This window comes from Podarcis vaucheri, assembly GCF_965113315.1.
Source record: "Podarcis vaucheri genome assembly, chromosome: 4".
In the NCBI taxonomy this organism is placed as follows: domain Eukaryota; kingdom Metazoa; phylum Chordata; class Lepidosauria; order Squamata; family Lacertidae; genus Podarcis; species Podarcis vaucheri.
The window spans coordinates 5870833-5893276 of record NC_138762.1 but is presented as its reverse complement, the minus strand read 5'-3'; the positions used below and the strand labels follow the sequence as shown (position 1 = coordinate 5893276).

Here is a 22444-nt window from a genome sequence, read left to right as displayed (position 1 = left end):
TGTGTGCGTGCGTGTGTGTACACACACACACATCATACACACAAATGAAATGCAGTTAATACAGTGGTGCCTCGCAAGATGAAAAGAATCCGTTCTGTGATTCTCTTCGTCTAGCGGGTTTTTTCGTCTTGTGAAGCAAGACCATTGACGGATTAGCGCTATTAGCGCCATTAGCGGCTTTTAGCGGCTTATCTGCTGATCGGATCAGCTGATAAGTGGCTTAGCGGCTTAGAAAAAGGGGGGAAGGGGAAAAAACCGCAGGAACTCGCAAGACATTTTCGTCTTGCAAAGCAAGCCCATAGGAGATTCGTTTTGCAAAGCACCTCCAAAACGGAAAACTCTTTCATCTAGCAAGTTTTCCGTCTTGCGAGGCATTCGTCTTGCAGGGCACCACTGCACAGTGGTACCTCGGGTTACAGACGCTTCAGGTTACATAGGCTTCATGTTACATACGCTTCAGGTTACAGACTCCACTAACCTAGAAATAGTGCTTCAGGTTAAGAACTTTGCTTCAGGATGAGAACAGAAATCGTGCTCCGGCGGCACGGCGGCAGCAGGAGGCCCCATTAGCTAAAGTGGTGCTTCAGGTTAAGAACAGTTTCAGGTTAAGACCAGAGTTCCAGAACGAATTAAGTACTTAACCCGAGGTACCACTGTTATAACAATGATGTTTCCAGGCAGTGTCAAAGTGAAAAACCTATTACAAAAATATATCCACACATGGTTAAAATGCATAATAAAACCATTCCATCAAAACGTTAGAAGCATCCATAATTAAAATGTACAATAAAGAAAACCCACTGAAGCAGCGTTAACAATGAAAACAATTGGAACAGGATGTTCTGGTCAGGCGATCAAGGGCAGGAGGCTGTTTTCACAGGTGTGTCTTCCTGAGCTGGGGGAATGGCAGCACTGATGGGGCGCCCTGTGTTTCAGAAGGGAGAGCGTCATGCCAGACCTTAGAATCATAGAATCTGACGAGTCTTAAAAGTTGGAAGGGACCCCTAAATGTCATCTAGTCCAACCCCCTGCTGCAATGCAGGAATCTCAGACTAAAGCACCCCTGACAGATGGTCACCCAACCTCTGCTTAAAAACCTCCAATGTGGGAGAGTCCGTTCCACGGCTCAACAGTTAAGATAGTTCTTCCTGAATCTTGGCATCTCTTTTCTTCTCATTTGAAGCCATGGATTTGAGTTCTGCCTTCTGGAGCGGCAGAAAACAAGCCGGTTCTATCTTCCACGGATCTTCTTCAGACAAGATTGCCAACAGCCCCATCCAATCCTTTGCACATGATTTTTTTTTTTGGGGGGGAGGAGGTTGTCAGACTGGCACAACAAGAGACCTTAAAACCTTCATTGGAGGTTTTTAAGCAGAGGTAAAGCAATCAGTGACCATTATCAGGTATCCCAGCAGACAGGATTTTTGCTGTAAACCGCCTAATTCTGTGATGTAGGTATGATGTTTCTGAGGGTGGTCTTGGACTCCAGGGTAGACAATTTAAAAGGTCTATACAGTGGTGCCCCGCAAGACGAATGCCTTGCAAGACGGAAAACTCGCTAAACGAAAGAGTTTTCCGTTTTGGAGGTGCTTCGCAAAACGAATCTCCTATGGGCTTGCTTCACAAGACGACAATGTCTTGCGAGTTCTTGCTGGTTTTTTTCCCTCCCCCCCTTTTTCTAAGCCGCTAAGCCGCTTATCAGCTGATCCGATAAGCCGCTAAAAGCCGCTAATAGTGCTAATCCACTAATCCTTCAATGGGCTTGCTTCGCAAGATGAAAAACCGCTAGACGAAGAGAATCACAGAACGGATTCTTTTCGTCTTGCGAGGCACCACTGTATAAGGGCTTGCACACCTGGGTTCGGGGTCCTGCTTCTCCTGCGTGTGAAGGGGGCACCTTTTGCAACAGCTTTAATAAAGATCAGGCTTACTAGCTGCTTTGCTTCTCAATATTCTCTGGTTGGCATCTGTTCTTTTCTCTTACCGATAGGGAACCCACTTAAGGACTCTATATGGGTTCTTGGGTACCCCAGAAGGGAGAAAGGAGCAGGGTTTTTTTTTATTATAACACATCCCCATCCTGTATTTGCGCATCTGGTTCTTCCGGCCTGTGCAAAACCTGACAGTTGTCCCCACTGAAATTCCTGTTCTTAAGGAAGACCTACTAAACAGTGTCCGGACCTGAATTCAGAGCGCCAGACGAGGTGGAGCTGGTTATTTGAAATTCTGCCAGTGTGATAGGAATTTTGAGGTCTTAGATATATGTTAAACATTCATAAGTATACCAACAAAGTACGTAAATGGATCAGCACAGGAAGACCGACCTGAAACCATTTTTGATTCCCAAACTGACCAAATGTTTTCTCTGCAAGGTCAAAGGAAAATCGAAAAGCCTCGTCTTTTCATTCACAAATCCTGTCTTAAGGGCATATTTAAGATATGAATAAGGTGTGAGCCTGTGACCTGGCTCAGGAACTAAGTATTTGTCATTACAAAAGACTGGCCTTTGAGAGCTGGACCATAAAGAAGACTGATCGCCAAAGAATGGATGCTTTTGAATTATGGTGCTGGAGGAGACTCTTGAGAGTCCCATGGACTGCAAGAAGATCAAACGTATCCATTCTGAAGGAAACCAGCCTTGAGTGCTCACTGGAAGGACAGATCCTGAAGCTGAGGCTCCAATACTTTGGCCACCTCATGAGAAGAGAAGACTCCCTGGAAAAGACCCTGATGCTGGGAAAGATGGAGGGCACAAGGAGAAGGGGACGACAGAGGACGAGATGGTTGGACAGTGTTCTCGAAGCTACTAGCATGAGTCTGACCAAAATGCGGGAGGCAGTGGAAGACAGGAGGGCCTGGCGTGCTCTGGTCCATGGGGTCACAAAGAGTCGGACATGACTAAACAACTAAGCAACAACAACAAGGGTGTGAGGCTGTGACCTGGCTCAGGAACTAAGTATTTGTCATTACAAAAAACTGGCCAGGCTCCCCAGGGTATCCAATCAAGTGACCATTAAACAGCTAACCTGGTAGACAGGAGGTAAACATACCACTCAGATTTCTGCTGTAGATCACCCTTTCTGTGATATAGGTATGATGTATCGGGGGGGGGGTCTTGAGTTCCAGGGAAGGGAATTTAAAATGTCTATACTGTATAAGAAGAGGCACACCTTTGTTCTGGGTCCTCCTCCTTTCCTGCGTGTGAGGGGAGCACCCTGTTGCAACAGATCAATAAAGATCAGGCTTACTAGCTGCTTTGCTTCTCAATATTCTCTGGTTGGCATCTGTTATTTCTCCTACCAATAGGGAACCTACGTAAGGACTCTATATGGGCTCTTGGATACCCCATAAGGGGGAAAAGGGCAGGTTTTGTTTACAAGACCAGCCGGGGCACCGATCCACAGCAATCGCTCTGCCTGACAGCCCCTAAGGGCTGACTCATTGATGAGAGGTCCTGTCCCATCCTGTGAGTCACCCAAGCCACCCTGGCTTCCCGTCGGGAGGCCTCTCGCCCACCCCCTGGCCTGGCCCAGCCTGCAGTGACTCGGGCAAAACGTGAGCCCTGAGAGGAAGGCACGCAGCGTTGACGCCAGCCAGTGTGGGCAGTGCCAAGGCACAGCAACCGTCTGCGGTTAACGGTGATTTATTTTAAGACGGGACACTCACAACTGCCACTTCCCCTATCCTGAGATCCTGGCCCTGCCGCCGCAGAGCTGGGGAGACATTGTCCACCAGAGGGCCACATTTCCTTCCATACAAGCTTCTAGGGGCCACATTGACAGTGGGGGTGGGGTCAGGAGGGAAAGTAGTCGGAGCAAAAAACATGAATCTTACCTGTGAACAGCAGGCCAGCTTCTAAACACACACCTAATTTTAAATTGGTTTTCAAACAATTTAACGAATTCAGTTCAATGCAATATTGCCGTGAGATTTTGACTTCCTAGCCTCACTTCCATGATGTTTCTATTCAAATCATTCATCGCCTGCCATATACGTAATATTTCTCCAACGCATGTATCTTACAGTACATTCCTTTCATCATTCTCCTTCCTTTGCTTATATTTCATGTCCCGCCTGCGATTTCATTTGACTGCAATCTTTTCTGAAATGACAAACCTAGACAGCATCTTAAAAAGCAGAGACATCACCTTGCCAACAAAGGTCCGTATAGTAAAAGCTCTGGTTTTCCCTGGTTTTCTCCGGCGGGCTAGGGACAAAGGTGAGAGTTGTTTCCTAGTTCTGCTGGATCTCTCAGCGGCCTTTGATACAATCGACCATAACATCCTTCTGGACCGTCTAGAGGGGTTGGGAGCTGGGGGCACTGTCATACAGTGGTTTCGCTCCTTTCTCCTGGGCCGTGTTCAGAAAGTGGTGGTGGGGGATGAGTGTTCAGACCCTTGGGCCCTCACTTGTGGGGTGCCTCAGGGTTCGGTCCTCTCCCCTATGCTTTTTAACATCTATATGAAGCCGCTGGGAGAGATCATCAGGGGGTTTGGGCTGGGTGTCCATCAATATGCAGATGATACCCAGCTCTACCTTTCTTTCAAATCAGAACCAGTGAAGGCGGTGAAGGTCCTGTGTGAGTGCCTGGAGGCGGTTGAAGGATGGATGGCGGCTAATGGATTGAAGTTGAATCCTGACAAGACAGAAGTACTGTTTTTGGGAGACAGGGGGCGGGCTGGTGTGGAGGACTCCCTGGTCCTGAATAGGGTAACTGTGCCCCTGAAGGACCAGGTGCGTAGCCTGGGAGTCATTTTGGACTCACAGCTGTCCATGGAGGCACAGGTCAATTCTGTATCCAGGGCAGCTGTCTACCAACTCCACCTGGTACGCAGGCTGAGACCCTACCTGCCCGCGGACTGACTGGCCAGAGTGGTGCATGCTCTGGTTATCTCCCGCTTGGACTACTGCAATGCGCTCTACGTGGGGCTACCTATGAAGGTGACTCGGAAACTACAGCTAATCCAGAATGCGGCAGCTAGACTGGTGACTGGGAGCGGCCGCCGAGACCATATAACACCGGCCTTGAAAGACCTACATTGGCTCCCAGTACGTTTCCGAGCACAATTCAAAGTGCTGGTGTTGACCTTTAAAGCCCTAAACGGCTTCGGCCCAGTATACCTGAAGGAGCGTCTCCACCCCCATCGTTCTGCCCGGACACTGAGGTCCAGCGCCGAGGGCCTTCTGGCGGTTCCCTCATTACGAGAAGCGAAGCTACAGGGAACCAGGCAGAGGGCCTTCTCGGTGTTGGCGCCCGCCCTGTGGAATGCCCTCCCATTGGATGTCAAGGTGATGGACAACTACCTGACATTCAGAAGACATCTTAAGGCGGCCCTATTCAGGGAAGCTTTTAATGTATGATATTTTAGTGTTTTTTGGTTTCTGTGGAAGCCGCCCAGAGTGGCTGGGGAAACCCAGCCAGATGGGCGGGGTACAAATAATAAATTAGTAGTAGTAGTAGTAGTAGTAGTAGTAGTAGTGATGTATGGAAGTGAGAGCTGGACCATCAAGAAGGCTGATTGCCAAAGAATTGATGCTTTTGAATTCTGGTGCTGGAGGAGACTCTTGAGAGTCCCATGGACTGCAAGAAGATCCAACCTATCCAATCTTAGTGCTCTGAGTGCTCACTGGAAGGACAGATCCTGAAGCTGAGGCTCCAAGACTTTGGCCACCTCATGAGAAGACTCGACTCCCTGGAAAAGCCCCTGATGTTGGGAAAGATGGAGGGCACAAGGAGAAGGGGACGACAGAGGGCGAGATGGTTGGACAGTGTTCTCGAAGCTACCAGCATGAGTTTGACCAAACTGTGGGAGACAGTGGAAGACAGGAGTGGGACCTCCGGGTTAGCGCCTCCGGCAATGACGGATTTCCTCTGATCGGGAGGAATCAGCTTCGTGGAAAATAGGGTCTGGACCGCTACGACGAGGCGGAGACCCACCAAAAACCACAGGTGGGAGAAGCCTGTGGACGTGGGATTCGGCTGGCACCTTTTGCGCCTCCCCTACTAGCGGGGAAACCCGGTTTCGGGGATCCGGAGCGACGTGGGATGAGCGGCGCGGTGCTTCGAATCGACTGCTCTTTTCACGGAGTGAAGCCGCATTGCTGTTGCCGGAGAATGCTGACTTTTTCCTGTGGACAGTTGGACTTTAAACAACTGCCCGTGAGTAGAACGGAAAATTGGACTATGAAACATCTTAATTTGGCACCGAAGCAGGAAGGTTCTAAACAGGAAGTCCGCTTTCCGCTTTTGTAAATAGATTGAAGCAAAGACATTGCAAGCTAAAGTCTGGAAAATCTTTTGTAAAGGATTAAATCTCCATCGGCTAAAACTACTAAACCCCCCTTGGAAGCAGGAGAAGAGGGGGGAAATCTTAAATTGTTTAAGCCTGCAGGAGAGAGAGTAAAGAAAGATAAATTTTCACCGTCTTGAACCTGGGAACGGGGTGCCAGGAAGATAGACGTTTTGAGAAAGTTCATTGACTGTGAATAAAACGTTTTTTGACAGATAGTTAAAAAAGAGAAACATATTGATTCCAATGTTTCCTTTTGCACTTAAAAGGAACAAAATATTTGAAAAACGAAAGTAACTTTGTTGCTGGATCCGCTTTCAAAAGGACAGATACAAATAGAAAATGTTTTCCTCTAGAGGGAGCTTTTGAAACTGTTGTTGGAGTCGATTTGGGAAATTTTCCAGCTGCAGAGATTAAAGATAGCGAGAACCAGACATTGACCTTGAACAAGAATGTGTGCAGGAGAAGCCTTAGTGATTGCTTTTTGCAAGACAAGCGCTTTACTGGAACAGCTACACGAGAAGATGGATTTGATGACTGTTGCAGTTAATAATTTTGGACAAACAGTGAATACCTATATAGAAATCACTCAGGAACCGACCCAGGAATCTGCTCTGACAGGGCAAGTTGTGCAGAAGACAAAGGAGGAGGTTGTTGTTGAACCTCAAGTAATACAAGTGTAAAGAGCCGCGGCCCTGCAGGAATATAAGCAGGAATATAAGCTGTTGTCTTTGATGACTGAATCTGGAGAAAGTCAGATTTGGAGAGATGGAGTCTCGTTTGGTTTGGAGATGGGAAGTTGGATAGACCCCCCTATGCAGGGATGTTCCGGCTTCTGGGATCTGGTTTTAGGCCAGGGGGAGTCTGGAGTTGTGGGGGCCTTTAACTCTGGAGGGACTTTGAAACATGCCTTCAAACACCTTCTGGATTTTAGTGCTGACTATGGAGAATGGGCTGACCTGTCGAGAAGGGATAAAGACATTGTTAGGTTGGAGTTTCCCCGAGATCTACTCCTCAGCGATAAAGGAAGGAAATTAAGAACAAGACCAGCAGAAGACAAAGTAAAGTGCAGGTATAAATATGAAGAAGACCTGCAGAAGGGACATGGAAAAGAGTTAAGAGCCTCGGATAGAAGATCACCAGGTTAATGGACTAGATGGAATGGATAGAAAGGACTGACAGAACCCAAAACCAGGAAGAAGAGACGGGGGATGAAGATTGGAAGAAAGTTTAAAAATTCATTTAGAGAATTATTGTAAAATTAATGAGTATTAGAAAAAAATGTTGGAATGAAAATATTTGGCTTTAGTAGAAATGCTATAAGGAGTTATGTACAAATAAGTTTTATGTTTTAGGGCTTTTTATGGTAAGATAAGGTTAAAATAAATCAAGACAATTTAATGACAGAATATAGTGAAAGATGGAAAGGATTTGCTGAGATAATTAATAACTAGAATACCAAAAGGGAGGTGTGAGGAGGTCGATGAAACAAGTTAACGAAAGATAAGGATTTGGGAATATTGGATTTGTTTTTAATTTTTTGTTCGCTTTTGTTTTTGGTTTTGATGTATTGTGTGTTTTGTTCTCTTTTTTTCTTTTTATTGACTTGTATTGTTTAACTTCTTTTTTGTTTTTGTTTTTTTCCTTTTCCTTTTCTTTGTAATTTTAAACTCTCAATAAATATCATTTAAAAAAGAAGAAGAAGACAGGAGTGCCTGGTGTGCTCTGGTCCAGGGGGTCACAAAGAGTCGGACACGACTAAACGACTAAACAACAACATTTTCTCAAATAATCCGTAAAGGGTCTCAATTCTTCTAGAAGTGTTTCTTCTTTATTCATCTGAATGATTCAAGTCACTCAATCTGCTGGGCCAGTGAACCGAGACCTGGGTTCGAATTCTTGGGCGTCCCGAGAGCAAGATGCTCACTCTAATGTCCCTCACGGGAAGGACGTCTGAGCGGACAAAATGAAGTAAAACAAGGACAAAGCTCAGCGTGACCCAGGCTTTAACCCCCAGACACATTTTCAGCACTTCAAGTATATGGAGCAAAACATTTAGATGGTGCATTTGCAGTTAGTCACCAGCTATTGGCAACATTTCTGTTCTCAAAGCCCTGCCCAGATTCTGCTGGCATCCCATAATTCCACGGAGGAAGTGCCATTACCCAGCACTGAGCACAGAATCCCTCCTCCTTAAAACTGCAGAGGTCTTTGTTAAATAAAGTTTACTTTTCCTCCTCCCTTCCAGTTCCTTTTTCCTTTCGTGTTGTGCCTTTTAGATAAGCCAGTGGTTTTTTTGCAAGTCACTCTGGCAGCCCTTTTGACCCAAGAGCAAGGGGGGGGGAAGGTCAATAAAACAGGATTACGGCAGTAAAGACAGGGTTGGCACCTTGCGGGCAGCGTCTGGCACCCGAAGGATATTTGGTATTCTCCTTAGCCTCCTTACAAACAACAGCATATATGCCAATTCACTTCCTTTGCAGAATTAAGCTCCACTTTGGCACAGCATCCTGGAATTTCTATTTCGCTGCTGTTGTTTTTATTTTGTCTCTCCCTCTGCCTCTCTTTCTTTTCAAATTGCAAAGAGCCCTGAGGATAAGTGGGAGATTCCTCAAACATTCCAAGATGAGGAGGATGATAGGAATATTGACAGAGAAGGAAAGAGCTGGAAGGCAGGGGTCCACAGCTGACCCCCGACCTCAGCCCTTGAAGCTGGAGGTCAATGGGGCAAACCTCTACTTTGAAGCCCGTGGGATTTGCAGCACAGAAAGGGTTACTGATGCATCTCTTTGTATTTTGGGTTTTTAATGTTGCATATACATTCCCTGCTCCCCATCAAAATAAACATCTTACTGTGTTTTAGTATGACCTATGGGACGTGGGTGGCGCTGTGGGTTAAATCACAGAGCCTAGGACTTGCCAATCAGAAGGTCAGCGGTTCGAATCCCTGCAACGGGGTGAGCTCCCATTGCTCGGTCCCTGCTCCTGCCCACCTAGCAGTTTGAAAGCACGCCAGTGCAAGTAGATAAATAGGTACTGCTCTGGTGGGACGGTAAACGGCGTTTCCGTGTGCTGCTCTGGTTTGCCAGAAGCGGCTTAGTCCTGCTGGCCACATGACCTGGAAGCTGTACGCCGGCTCCCTCGGCCTGTAAAGCGAGATGAGTGCCGCAACCCCAGAGTCGGCCACGACTGGACCTAATGGTCAGGGGTCCCTTTACCTTTACCTTTAAACCATGGGTAGGCAAACTAAGGCGTGGGGGACGGATCTGGCCCAATCGCCTTCTAAATCCGGCCCTCGGATGGTCCGGGAATCAGTGTGTTTTTACTTGAGTAGAATGTGTCATTTTATTTAAAATGCATCTCTTGGCTATTTGTGGGGCATAGGAATTCGTTCATATTTTTTCCTTCAAAATATAGTCCGGCCCACCACATGGTCTGAGGGACAGTGGACCGGCCCCCTGCTGAAAAAGTTTGCTGACCCCTGACCTAAACCACTTAGGGATGCAGCATATTAAGCAGTGGGCAAATATCCCCAGGGATGATTAATATAACCATTCGCCCGCCATTTAGGAGGAGATAATATAACTATCTTCAAGTATCTCAAGGGCTGTCAGACGGAAGAGCGAGCACGCTTGTTTTCTCCTGCTCTGCAGGGTAGGACTCGAACCCATGGCTTCACGTTTCGAGAAAGGAGATTCTGACTAAACATCAGGAAGAACTTTCTGGCGGTAAGAGCAGTTTGATTGTAAGACGGAAGGCCATGGGCTCTCCCTCCTTGGAGGTTTTTCAGCACAGGCTGGACAGCCATCTGTCAGGGATGCTTTAGCCGAGATCCCTGCATTGTGGGGGTTGGTCTAGATGACCCCTGGAGAGCCCTTCCAACTCTACAATCCTACGATTCCCTTGCTTCCCTCCCTGATCCTCTTCTTCTGGGTAAATTTGTGGGCACACAGTCACAACTGCTAGGACTCCTCCTCAGCCATTCACCCGGAATTCCATACAATATGATACAATAATCTTTATTGTCATTGTCCCATACAGAACAACGAAATTGAAAATCTACATAAGACATTCAGAAACCAACAAGCCCGCTATCCCAGCTATCCTAGCCTGGTTAGACCCTAAAAACTCTGATACCCCATTGAATACAATATATTCACATAAAGACTACCTTACACTGCATTTAAAACCAAAATCACATTTGGATAGAAATTGTTTCTCAGGCAGCTAGTCCTAGTCTTTATAACCCTGTACCTTCTTCCAGGGGACGCAGGTGGCGCTGTGGATTAAACCACAGAGCCTAGGACTTGCCGATCAGAAGGTCGGAGGTTCAAATCCCTGCGACGGGGTGAGCTCCCGTTGCTCGGTCCCTGCTCCTGCCCACCTAGCAGTTCGAAAGCACGTCAAAGTGCAAGTAGATAAATAGGTACCGCTCTGGCGGGAAGGTAAACGGCGTTTCCGTGCGCTGCTCTGGTTCGCCAGAAGTGGCTTAGTCATGCTGGCCACATGACCCAGAAGCTGTATGCAGGCTCCCTCGGCCAATAAAGCGAGATGAGCGCCGCAACCCCAGAGTCGTCCGCGACTGGACGAAATGGACAGGGGTCCCTTTACCTTTACCTTCTTCCAGAAGGCAGAAGCTGAAAGAGATCATTTCCGGGATGTGCACTATCCTGCGCTATCTCTGCAGCTTCCTTATGGCACCTGGCAGTGTAGATTTGAACCAAGGTGGGAAGAGTGCGCCCAATTATTCCCTCAGCAGTCTTTACAACCCTGGACAGCCTTGTTATTTCCCTGACCGTGCAGCTCTCAAACCACACGCACTGACCATAAGTTAATACGCTCTCCACAGTACAATGGTGAAATGCCATCAACAGGTCCTTTGAGAGATTGTTTTTCCAGAGGATTCTCAGAAAATATAACCTCTGCTGTGCTCTCTTCATCAAGTCTTTGCTGTTTTCTGCCCAGGTTAAGTCTCCAAACTGTGCAGACCCGTCACCCATCCACACCTCCCCTTTCCTTCCATTGACCCCCCTCCTGCTCCAATTCCCGGGGAGAGGACTAGCAGGAGAGCGCAGTGCAAAGAATTCTGCTTCTCTCTCCCCCCCCCCATCTCCCTGCTGCGGCTTGTGAGTTTTTCTTGCTGCCCCATTTAGCGCTTGGCATCCCGCCCGCCTGAGAATTCCCAGCAGTAAATTTCCACTTGGACTTCTTCATCCATCCACAGAAAAACCCCTCAGTTTTGCAGATCTGCGTGTGTTCCACACACACACACACACACACACACACACACAAACCGCTTTTGCTTTGCCTCCCTGACCTGCTATTTCTCTCTGTGCAGGGAGTTCCTCTTCGTTTGTCAAAGCAGGGGGGGCATTTTTAAAAAAGGGCAAACCCTAAAAAGTCATATTTCATCAGGCAGGACACCCCCGGGCGAAACCCATAGGTCTTGCTGCAGCCTGAAGATGCTGTTAATTTCTAAGAAATAGGAATAAACCCAACTTCAGGGAGCCAAGTATTTAAAGCATTCGTCTCATTTGTTTTGCACTCCCTGCGCATCAAGTCAGTTCTTGTTGTAACATCCAATTCAATCATTAGTCACTTGAGAAGGCTCTTTATTTTATGAGGCTGTGAACCCTGGTTGTTGTTTTTCATTCTCCTCCCCCTTTCTCTCTCTCTCTTTATTTCAGAATTCCTATTGGTTTGTTATTTTAACCTCATAATAAAGTCTCATAAAGGCAATACTGGGAAGCGTTGATGCCTCTGACTGCGTAGGCAGAGAAGAACCCTCCTGGCTAGCAGCCACCCACAGCTTTCTCTGCCTCATGTGGCAGGGAGTTCCACAGTTTCAACTAGCCTTTTTCTGTGCCGTGTGCATTTTTATGAACATCTCGAAAAGTCCCAAATGCTGCAACCTTTCCCTTCTTATCCCCTCACTTAGCTTTTTTTAAAAAGTCAAACCCAGGGCCAGGTTTAGGTTTGATGAGGCCCTAAACTACCGAAGGTATTGGGGCCCTTTCTATGTCTAGATGTCCTTTGTCAACAACAAACTGTCGCTGTTTTTTGTGTTGCATATATGCTAGATGGTAATTTATGGACCTAATAGGTATCTAGAGCCATTTGCACACGCAGAATGTAGGCACCCTATATATAGAAAGGAGCAAACCGGTGAGATTTGAGGGAGCAGGCTAGCAGGCAGGGGCCCATGACTTATATCATAGGAGCCTACACAACACAAAGCACTGTTTTTTATCTTCTATTTCGGAAATGTACATCCAGTTTTCCTTTTCCCTTAAATTTTTTGGGGGCCCCCAAGAGTGTGGGGCCCTGAGCTGCAGCTTGTTTAGCTTATAGGTAAATCCATCACTGGTAAAACCCCAAAGTTGTTTAGTTCTTTTTACTAAAACACCAAAGAAACACACCAAGTGATTTCTTCGATTGACTTGCCACCTTTTGGAAATCCACACCCACGACGTCAATTCCGCCTTTGAAATCCCGGTAATGACCAGGAATATCTAAATGTAACGGAAGCCCTCCCTTATCTGAACCATTTCCAATATCCTTTTTAGTGGAGGAGACCGGAACGGTACATAGTGTGGCATCCTCAGCCCTCCCCGAGTCGGTCCGCTCTGCCCCCTCAAATCCCCTGCCCTCCACCTCACCCTGCGACATGTGGAAACCCAGCCTCTGCCCTCGGTCGCTATAAATACAGTGGGCCTGGATGTCCCTGTGGCTTCTAAGAAATCCCTGGCTCTGCGCCCCTCGGGCACCGTTCCAGCTTCCTTTGACCAGGCCCCGACCTGCAGCCCCAAATAACGCTGGCGCTTCTCTCCCTGAAGTTCCATCTTCCTCTCTCGGAAGACCTCCCTTTCAACCCGGCCAAGCTCAAGGTGTTAAACACTTAATAAATAAAGTCCTTCACAACTTGAGGCTAGATCGCCACACACACATGGGCCCACTTAACCACTTTAATCCGCAGAATCGGCACAACTCCTCTCGAGAGACAATGGAGGGTGCCTCCAAGGATGAAGTCAAACTGTTGGAGAATCGCAGCGCCTGCTGTGGCTGGAGAGGCCGGCAACTCGTCGGGACTGCTGCGTCTCGTGTTGTTTTCGCAAAGTGACCTGCAAGCCTGGCCAGTTTGTCTGGGGTCCTGAGCTGACCAGACGACAAGATGTGGTCCAAAGGAAAGCAGAGCAAGACATTTGGCACCAGCTGGGCTGTAGGGACGCGGGCGGTGCTGTGGGTTAAACCACAGAGCCAAGGCTTGCCAATCAGAAGGTCGGCGGTTCGAATCCCCGCGACGGGGTGAGCTCCCGTTGCTCGGTCCCTGCTCCTGCCAACCTAGCAGTTCGAAAGCACGTCAAAGTGCAAGTAGATAAATAGGTACCACTCCGGCGGGAAGGTAAACGGCGTTTCTGTGCGCTGCTCTGGTTTGCCAGAAGCGGCTTAGTCATGCTGGCCACATGACCCGGAAGCTGTACGCCGGCTCCCTCGGCCAATAAAGCAAGATGAGCGCCGCAACCCCAGAGTCGGCCTAACGGTCAGGGATCTCTTTACCTTTACCTGGGCTGCAAGAGTTGCTGAAAGGAGGCAGACAAGGTGCCACCCAGTGGCTGCAGCAACCAGATGATTATGGGCTGGCCCTACCATTAGGGCAGAAGGAAACAAGGCAGGAAATGGTTAAACACTTTCGTTTTTTAGTTATTTTGTTTTTGATTGGGTTTAGTTGTTGTTTCCCCTCATTTCGGTACCAAAATGACGTAAGCCGCCTTGAGAAGGAAACAGCTGGGGGGGGAGCATTTCCTCCTCTGCTTCAGGCAGCAAAATATCTTGGCTTGGGCTGAAACCTACTCGATAGGGCCTAAGAGAGAAAAGGATGCAATTCCTTTTTTTAAAAAAGGGTGAGGGAACTGGGGGCAATTGCCGCAAGACCCACACATGGAGGTCCCCCACATCTACTCTGACAAGCCGCACATTCCAACAGAGAGAGGGGGGAATGCGGCGCTCACTCTGGGAGGGGGCTGGATGATAAGGAGATGAGCTGGGCTTAATATGGCGCACTCAAGTTGCAGTGGATTTCAGGTACAACTTCGTTAATGTTAACTGCAGTGCTAATAATGCGAAGGCTATCTGTGAGTTTGCCCACTCCTTTTAAAACCCTACAAGTTGGGGGTCATCACTGCCTCCTGTTCCATACAGTGGTACCTTGGGTTACATACGCTTCAGGTTACATACGCTTCAGGTTACACACTCCGCTAACCCAGAAATAGTGCTTCAGGTTAAGAACTTTGCTTCAGGATAAGAACAGAAATCGTGCTCCGGCGGCGCAGCAACAGCAGGAGGCCCCATTAGCTAAAGTGGTGCTTCAGGTTAAGAACAGTTTCAGGTTAAGAACGGACCTTCAGTACTTAACCCGAGATACCACTGTAGTTTAATTATGGTAATGCATGAAGCAGCCCATTACTGTATTTTATCTGTTCTGCATCTTCCAACATTATATATGAGAGAGAGAGAGAGGCTGTTCCCTGGGCTCTTCCTCCAGGCCACGCATGATTTTACACATTTCAACTCCTTTCTCAGCTTTTCTCTAAGTCCAAAACATGGCAAGCTTTCCTGTTTTCATTCTTTTACCTCCTCCTGCAGTTCCTCAAATGACTGGTGCAACCCTTGTTTTCTCTTTTATTCTGCGAACTTAAATCATTTCCACCACCCCTGGCAATTCACACACAAGTGCAGATTCCTGGAGCCAGCACTGGAAGCCAGGGGGCTTTAAAGGTCACTTCTGTGAAAATGCCCTCGCAGATTCAGACCGATCCAAACCAAAGTGTCAGAATCTGAGTGAGCGAACGGCGCAGGGAATCTCCCTCCGGCCCATAAAACCAAAGGCATAATCAAACCACCGCCCAAAGTTCCTCATAAGCCAGAAGGCCAAACTGAGAGGATTAAGCTATTAAATATGAAAAGATAAGGCGAGAGGGGCCGTCCTCAAGAGCAAAACGAAGGAACCGCAGCGGAGCCCCATCAGAAAGGGCGCTCTATTCTCCGCCCCTCCCAGTCTGGCAAGGGGAACAGACCCCGATTCATCCCGATTCATAAAAGAGCACGCAATAAATGTTCAAAGGGAGGAGAAACGCAAAACACAAGAGAGGGGGACATGCGTGGGCACCCCCAGTTTTCACCAAGCTTGTGCAGGAGACCTTCCCAAGGCATTGTGCCTGATGGGGGTCAGTCTGATTTCTGAAACCCTTGCCGCCTCCCTGGGCACCCCAAACGCAAGCGGGGGGCAGCCCCAGTCAGCTCCCTTTGGCCTCTTCCTAGCGCTGCCTCCTAAGGCTGGAACATACATTTTGGGCTCTTTCTTATTCTCTAAAGGGCCCTGGAGGCTGGGGAGGGAGAGGAAAAGAGGGAACCCCACTTCTGAGCCCCCTTCCGCCATCCCAAGAACGTGAGAGAGATGGAGCGAAGAGGATGCTTAGCCTGGGCGACAGGGAACAACTCACCTGGCAGCAGGCAGGAAAGGGGCGATGGCTTCCTGGAAATCAAAGCAAAACCTGGCACTGATCCGTCCCTGCAGACCGCGCGCTTCGCCAGGGAGCAGCCAGGTCCCTTTCGGCCTCGTAGCAGGAACAGAAATGTTTGTGGGAAGGTCTGAATGTAAGGGGAATTTCTGGCCTATTCTTCCGGCAGACAAAGAGCCTTTTCTCCCCACTCTCCGCGCTGGGTGAGGGTGCCCTGCTAAACTTCTCCTGGACTGGGCACAGAATCCCGGCTCTCTGAAGTGAAGCTCAAGCAAAGGGCCACATCCAGCCTTCTATCTGCGGGGGCCAAGATCAGAAGCTCAGCCTCCTTGAACATCAGAGCGACCCTTCATTTTCAGCCTGCAGAGAAGGGGGAGTCAGACTAGCAGAGGGTTTGGGGGCCGCGAGAAAGCTTCCCAAATCTGACACAGCCCTGGGCGCCACAACACATTCATTCATCTTTCAAGGGCCCCGTGACTTTTCTCAATTATGTTTCAGGAAGCCGAGAGCAGCTCCAGAAGCAAGGAAGCTGTAACTTTGGACTCTCCAGCCAGAGATAAAAAATAAAAAATTCCCAGTCACCTGGTGGTCACCAAGGCAGAAGGAGCAGCAGCAACAACAACAAAAGACCTGGAATTTCTTTCCATCCTTGGCTTGCTGCTGAATTCTTAAAACTGCCCAGAAATTGGGAGCATTGTCCCTCTAACCCCAGATATGCGCACAGCAGTGAGATTGTCGGAGCTGACTTGTTTTCCCAGCTGCAAAAGGGGAGGCTGGAGGGCAAGCCTTGATTTGTGAGCGCGGCACCAACCGGAAGCCTCGGGGATGCAGCTTCCAAGCATGCAAGCCAGGAACTGTACATCTCTCCTTTGGCACCACTGCCAGGAACAGCTGTGGCACGCAAGCCAAGGCTTGCACCCCGGGACCCAGTGCTGCAGCGATGGGCACGCGAGTCTTGGCTCCTGCTGAAGGCTCTGCAGGCCTCCTTCCCCCTCCGCTACCTCGCACAAGCGCCGGTGCCAAGAGGAGGCCGATGTGGCAGACATGCCAAACCTGCCTCCATCTCCTCCTGCTCCTGCTCCTGCTCCTGCTCCTGCCGGCTCTGGGTTTTACCAGCGCAGCTCTCTCAGAAAGGCATGCCAGCTGCGCCCTTAAAATTTCCCAGCTTTAGCAAATCTGAGCCGTCGGCAGGCTTCAGGTAAGGAGTCAGCAGCAGAGAACCTGTGACACACGCAGAAGTTAAAACTACGGAACCCCCTGCCACAGGATGCAGCAACGGACCACCGGGCCAGATGGCTTTTGTTAGCGGAGAAATCTGAGGGCTCCCTTGGACAAAAAAACAAAGACACCAGCCAGGAATACCAGAGCAAAACAGCAGCCAGTAGGCTTGGTCTTTATTGAAGACTGTCGCGACAGGACTCCCACCTGCCACAAGACGGAACAAGATGGAAGCCCCGAACAAAAGAGAACCCAAACTTTTATTAGCTGCTAATTCCCATGTTACACCCCCCAAAAACTACATCACGGTTACATCACGGTTACATCATGAAAGGGGAGGTCTGGTGGCAGTAATCTGAGCATCCTGGACCCTGCCCCATGGTTCTCCTTGCCCTCCACCAAACACCCATCAAGTGTAACAAAAGAGATATTTCCATTTCCCTGTTTCCCAGCCAAGTTAATCCCACCCTTTTGTCTTCATCTGGGTTTGTTCTTTCTGGAACAGCTACCTGTCTGGCACTCAGGTATCAGGATGCCAGGGATTATCACTCAGGCAGAGGGGCTGCTGCGTAGCTGAGCTCACATGTCTATATGAATTTCTGAAGTTTCCCCAGTGAGCCAGTGCATAGATACATTTATCAGTGAATTATTACATTTGGTATTGTGCAGCAAAGGGCCTTTGAATAGATAGGAAGGAAGGAAGTGTGATGAAGTATTTTGTGGGGACAAATCACAAAAGTCACAAAAGTGATTGTGCTGATTTTGGTAGTGGGCTGCATGTGCATGAGATCTGCTGGAGGGGCAACACCCCCACATAAATTCCTGCAACAGTTTTTAAAAGGACTGGACTAATTGATGGAGGAGGATAAAGCTATTGGTGGCTACTGGCCATGACGGCTGAGCCCTGACTTAGTCAGAGGCAGTGATGCTTCTGAATGCTAGTTGCTTAGAAACCGCAGGAGGGGAGAGGGCGCTTGGGTTCGGATCCTGCTCGGCCCCTGTGAGAACAGGATGCTGGAATAGATAGGCCACTCGCCTGATCCAGCCGGCTCCTCTGGTGTCCCAGGTTCGATTCCCGGCATCTCCAGGTAGAGAGAGGAATGTCCTCAGGTTAAGATCCTGGAGAGTCCCATGGCACTCAATGCCAACTACAGTAAGCTACCATATTTTTCACTCCATAAGACACACTTTTTTCCTCCTAAAAAGTAAGGGGAAATGTCTGTGCGTCTTATGGAGCGAATGCGTGGTCCCTGAAGCCAAATTGCCCAGGGGTGAAAAGCAGATTATGCTCTTTTTTTTAGAAAGAGGGAAGTGGGTGTTGAAATAAAGCCGCTGAGCAGCTGATAAGGGACGCTAGCGATGAAGGAGGCTGCCTGGGAGGGGAGAGGTAAAAGCACATGGCTCCTCAGGATTTTTGCATTGGGTCACCCCAAATTCACCAACAGATCACATAGCATGTCCATGGCTACAGCCCGCACCAGAAAATCATGCATCCACTGTTTCATGAGGCAGCAATGGTGCAAAAACGTGGTTACAAAGCACGGATCCACATGGAGTCTCAGGATTTTTGCATTGGGCTACCCCAAACTCATTGTCAAATCACATGTCTGTGGCCACAGCATGAACCACAAAAATCATACATCCACTGTTTCATTCAGAATATTTTTTTTCTTGTTTTCCTCCTCTAAAAACTAGGTGCATCTTATGGTCAGGTGTGTCTTATGGGGCAAATAATATGGCAATTTGACACAGCAGCCGGCTCATTGCAAGGCTGCTTCCTGTGGTCCTACACACTTCCTATCAGGTCAGATGACCAAGAAAGAGGCAGTTTTTACTCAGCTGTTAAAACCTTTAACACAGTGTCATAGCCCCCCAATGAGCTCATAAGTCTGTTTAAGAAGTGTTTGTGGTTTTTTTCTTGTAATTTTATGCCCTGAGATCTACAGATGAAGGCCAGTACAGTATACAAATTTAGTAACAGCAACAATAATAAAGTCAGATTGCAGTCTAAAGGATTCACAAATTCACTTGCAGCCACCTCTAAAATCAGCATTCCAAAAATGTAGGGGTTTTAGAAGAGCAAGTCGCTAGTCCTCAAGCCTTCAGAAACATGATTGGAGAAAACCCCAAAGGACCCACAGACATAACGAGAGAAGCAGGTGTCAACAAATACTGAAATCGCACGAAGCAACAGAAATATTCCAGCAAAGGCAGAGTTTCACCACTTTGCGAGACCAAAAAGGGCATTAGCCACAGCATGGCTGACCCAGGATGTTTTTCTGCCTCAAGATCAACTGCACCCCATAATGTCTGACACAACGACCCTGCAGAGGAGGCCCTCAGATCACAATGCTGCTCCACTAGGCAAGTCTTTAAAAAAACAACACACAAGCAAAGCTAGTAATGGGGAAAGTCCCTTCCCTGCCCCACCACGTCCCCCACTCACTGTGGGAAACCCCCCCCCCGCCACCTGTCAGGGATGCTTTAGTTGAGATCCCTGCATTGCAGGGGGTTGGACTAGATGACCCCTGGGAGCCCCTCTAACTCTACAGTTCTCCGATTCTATAAGCAGCAGCACACATTCGCAAGTCCCCAGAGCAGCCGAGAGACCCAATTACACACACTGAAAATGATTTTCCCCTCTGCAGCTGGAGGCGGCTCCAAGACCTATTTAAAATATGCCCCCCCTGCAAACCATTTCGTATGCATTTATACTTTAAAACGCAACTAGGACACAAAACCCTAGTTATTCGGGCATTCCAGCCAGTGGCGTAGCGTGGGTTGTCAGCACCCGGGGCAAGGCAAGTAATTTGCACCCCCTAACCCATGGATTTGCGCCCCCTAACCCGTGGATTTGCGCCCCCTAACCCTAACCCCCAGATGTTGCGCCCGGTGTGGCCGGCCCCCCCTGCACCCCCCACGCTACGCCACTGATTCCAGCAAGAAAGGGATTTTGCGCAGGCAGACCTCAGCTGCAAGCAGAACTGGGGCTATTGAATTCAGTGAGGCTGAGAGGGAGGAGTTTGAAAGGTCTGGGAAAATGCAAACAGGTTTACAGTATTTCCAAGCAAAGCTCAAATAAATACAAACAATAGCAGTGCTATAAGGTCCACATCCCATAATGGTCCCGGTTCGCTTTGCTGAAATGACACCTCTCCTACAGCAGAAATACTAAGAAGCCCACTTTGCAGAAATGTCACAGCCTGGACCTGTTTACGGAAGATTTTAATGTTTGATGCATTACAGTATGTTAATATTTTGTTGGAAGCCGCCCAGAGTGGCTGGGGAAGCCCAGCCAGATGGGCGGGGTATAAATAAATTATTATTATTATTATTATTATTATTATTATTATTATTATTATTATAGCCTCTGAGCCTCCCTGTTGGACAGCCCTCCCGAATTGGGCGCCATCCAGCTGTTTTGTACTACAAGTCCCACTGATGCGCTAGCCAGGGCTTCTGGAAGTTGTAGTTGCAAATGGCTGGAGGGAACTAGGTTGGGGAGGGTTGGTTTACAAACTGTTCCCCCCCCCTTTGCAGGGGGTTGGATTAGATGACCTTTGGGGGTCCCCTCCCAGCTCTAAAATCCTACAGTCCCAAGAAACTTTCATCTTATAATGTATATAAAACAGACAGAACAATCAGAACCTCATTCGCGCGTAATCCTTGTTTGCATCCTGCATCCATTTCACCAGCGGGTCACTAGCAAGCGGGGGTGGGGGGGTTGTGAAAGCACCCAGAAATTCAACAGGGGAAGCTTCTCTGAATGACAAAAGCGAGCAGAGGGGGAAACTTCCCCTGTTGACTTTCTGCCTGCCTCGCAGAAACTCAGCAGGGGAAGTCCCCCCGCCCGCTGCTCCCCAGTGGTGTTTGGAATAAGCTTTCCCTGTTGAATGTCTGCCTGCTTTGCGCAAGCTCAGCCGGCGAGAGCGTCTCCAAATGAGGACGAACTGGAGCTGTGCTAGAAGCTGCCCCAGCGCCTTGACTTACCAGGCAGAAAGCCAACGGGGAAGGCTTCTCCAAAAGGGGAACGGGTGGGAAGCTGCCCCCGTTGAATGCCTGCCTGCTCCGCAGCTCTTCAAGACCAGAGGCGAAGGAGAGCAGCCCCGCCGCTCCCAGCACCCGCGATCCACTTACCGCCGCGCCGACTCCTTCCCCGGCGCCTCCGTGCGCTCTCGGCCGGCGGAGGCGGCGCCTGGGCGGGGGGACGAAACGCTCGCCGCCGACCAAGCGCCTCCCCGGCCGGCCCTCCTGCCTGCCTGCTTTCTTTCCTTCCTTCCAGGCTGGCGGACGAAGGGCTGGCCAGACGCTGCCGCCTTCCCCCTTCTTTTTCCTCCGCGGCGGAGACGCGTAAAGAAAGGAAAGGCGCAAGAGGAGGGCAGAGGAGTAGCGCAGGCTCCTCCTTCGCGCGCGGGCTCCGCTCCTCCTCCTGCCTCCTTCCCTTTCTCCGCCGGGGAAAACTGGGAGGAAACTTCCCCGCGGGAGGGGCGGAGGAAAGGCGCGGCTGGCCGGGAAGGAGAGCATCTTTTGCACCCAGGACAACAAGGCTCCTTGGAACTGGGGGTTCCCCCCCCCCTCTTAAAACTGCACTCCGTTGGTTAGAGCGCGCCGGTGCTGATAACACCGAGGTCGCAGGTTTGAGCCCCCTAAGGGACAGCTGCGTATTCCTTTTTTCTTTTTTTCCCAAAAAAAATTATTGATTTTCCAAAATTTATAAACAAACAAACATAAATCGTAACTCTAATTATTCCAGCCTTAATAACATTGTTACGTGACTTCCTCGAACCCCCCTGGCTGAGTTCCAATATATATCATTGTAACAGTTTTCCGAAAATTTCTCATAAAATTTACTTAATCCATTAACGTCTTTCTTTCTTTTCATATAGAATTTAAACATGTTATTCTATAGCATCACATATTTAAATCCTAAGCCTATCTGGTGTTTGTAAGTATTTCTATTGAAATTATCTTAGCGTATTTAACTAAATAGTTAGATTTGAATGGTACTCCTCCTCCTGGCTTTCCAGTCAGGTCGGCTAGCTCTGAAAAGTCCATCATCTTCATCTGCCATTCCTCCACTGTTGGCACTTCTTGTGTTTTCCAATTCTTGGCTAACAAAATTCTAGCTGCAGTTGTGGCGGGACAGCTGCGTATTCCTGCCTGGCCGGGCCGGATTGACCCTTGAGGTTTTCCAACTCCATGGTTCTGTGACTCCGTATACCACAAGCTTTCTCCTATTTTAGGGCCAGCTGAACGGGGGGTTCTCTCCATCTCCGTTTGGGGAAAAGGTCTTGATGGCGCACCATATTATTATTATTATTATTATTATTATTATTATTATTATTGGCTTAAGGAAAACAGGCATCCTTTAACAACAGCATCACCCCACCCCACCCCCTGTCCATTCCTACTCAAAAG

The 22444-nt window shown here is 48.7% G+C and overlaps 1 protein-coding gene across 1 annotated transcript in view; it reads right to left on the bottom strand.

The window, feature by feature from the left end:
• ARAP1 (ArfGAP with RhoGAP domain, ankyrin repeat and PH domain 1) overlaps positions 1-16195 on the bottom strand; it is a 134911-nt gene extending 118716 nt beyond the window's left edge. The window contains exon 1 of the mRNA XM_082219685.1: positions 15791-16195. The gene's annotated coding sequence lies outside the window, so the exon portion shown is untranslated. The remainder of the gene's footprint in view (positions 1-15790) is intronic.
• Between the last annotated feature and the right edge of the window lie 6249 nt (positions 16196-22444).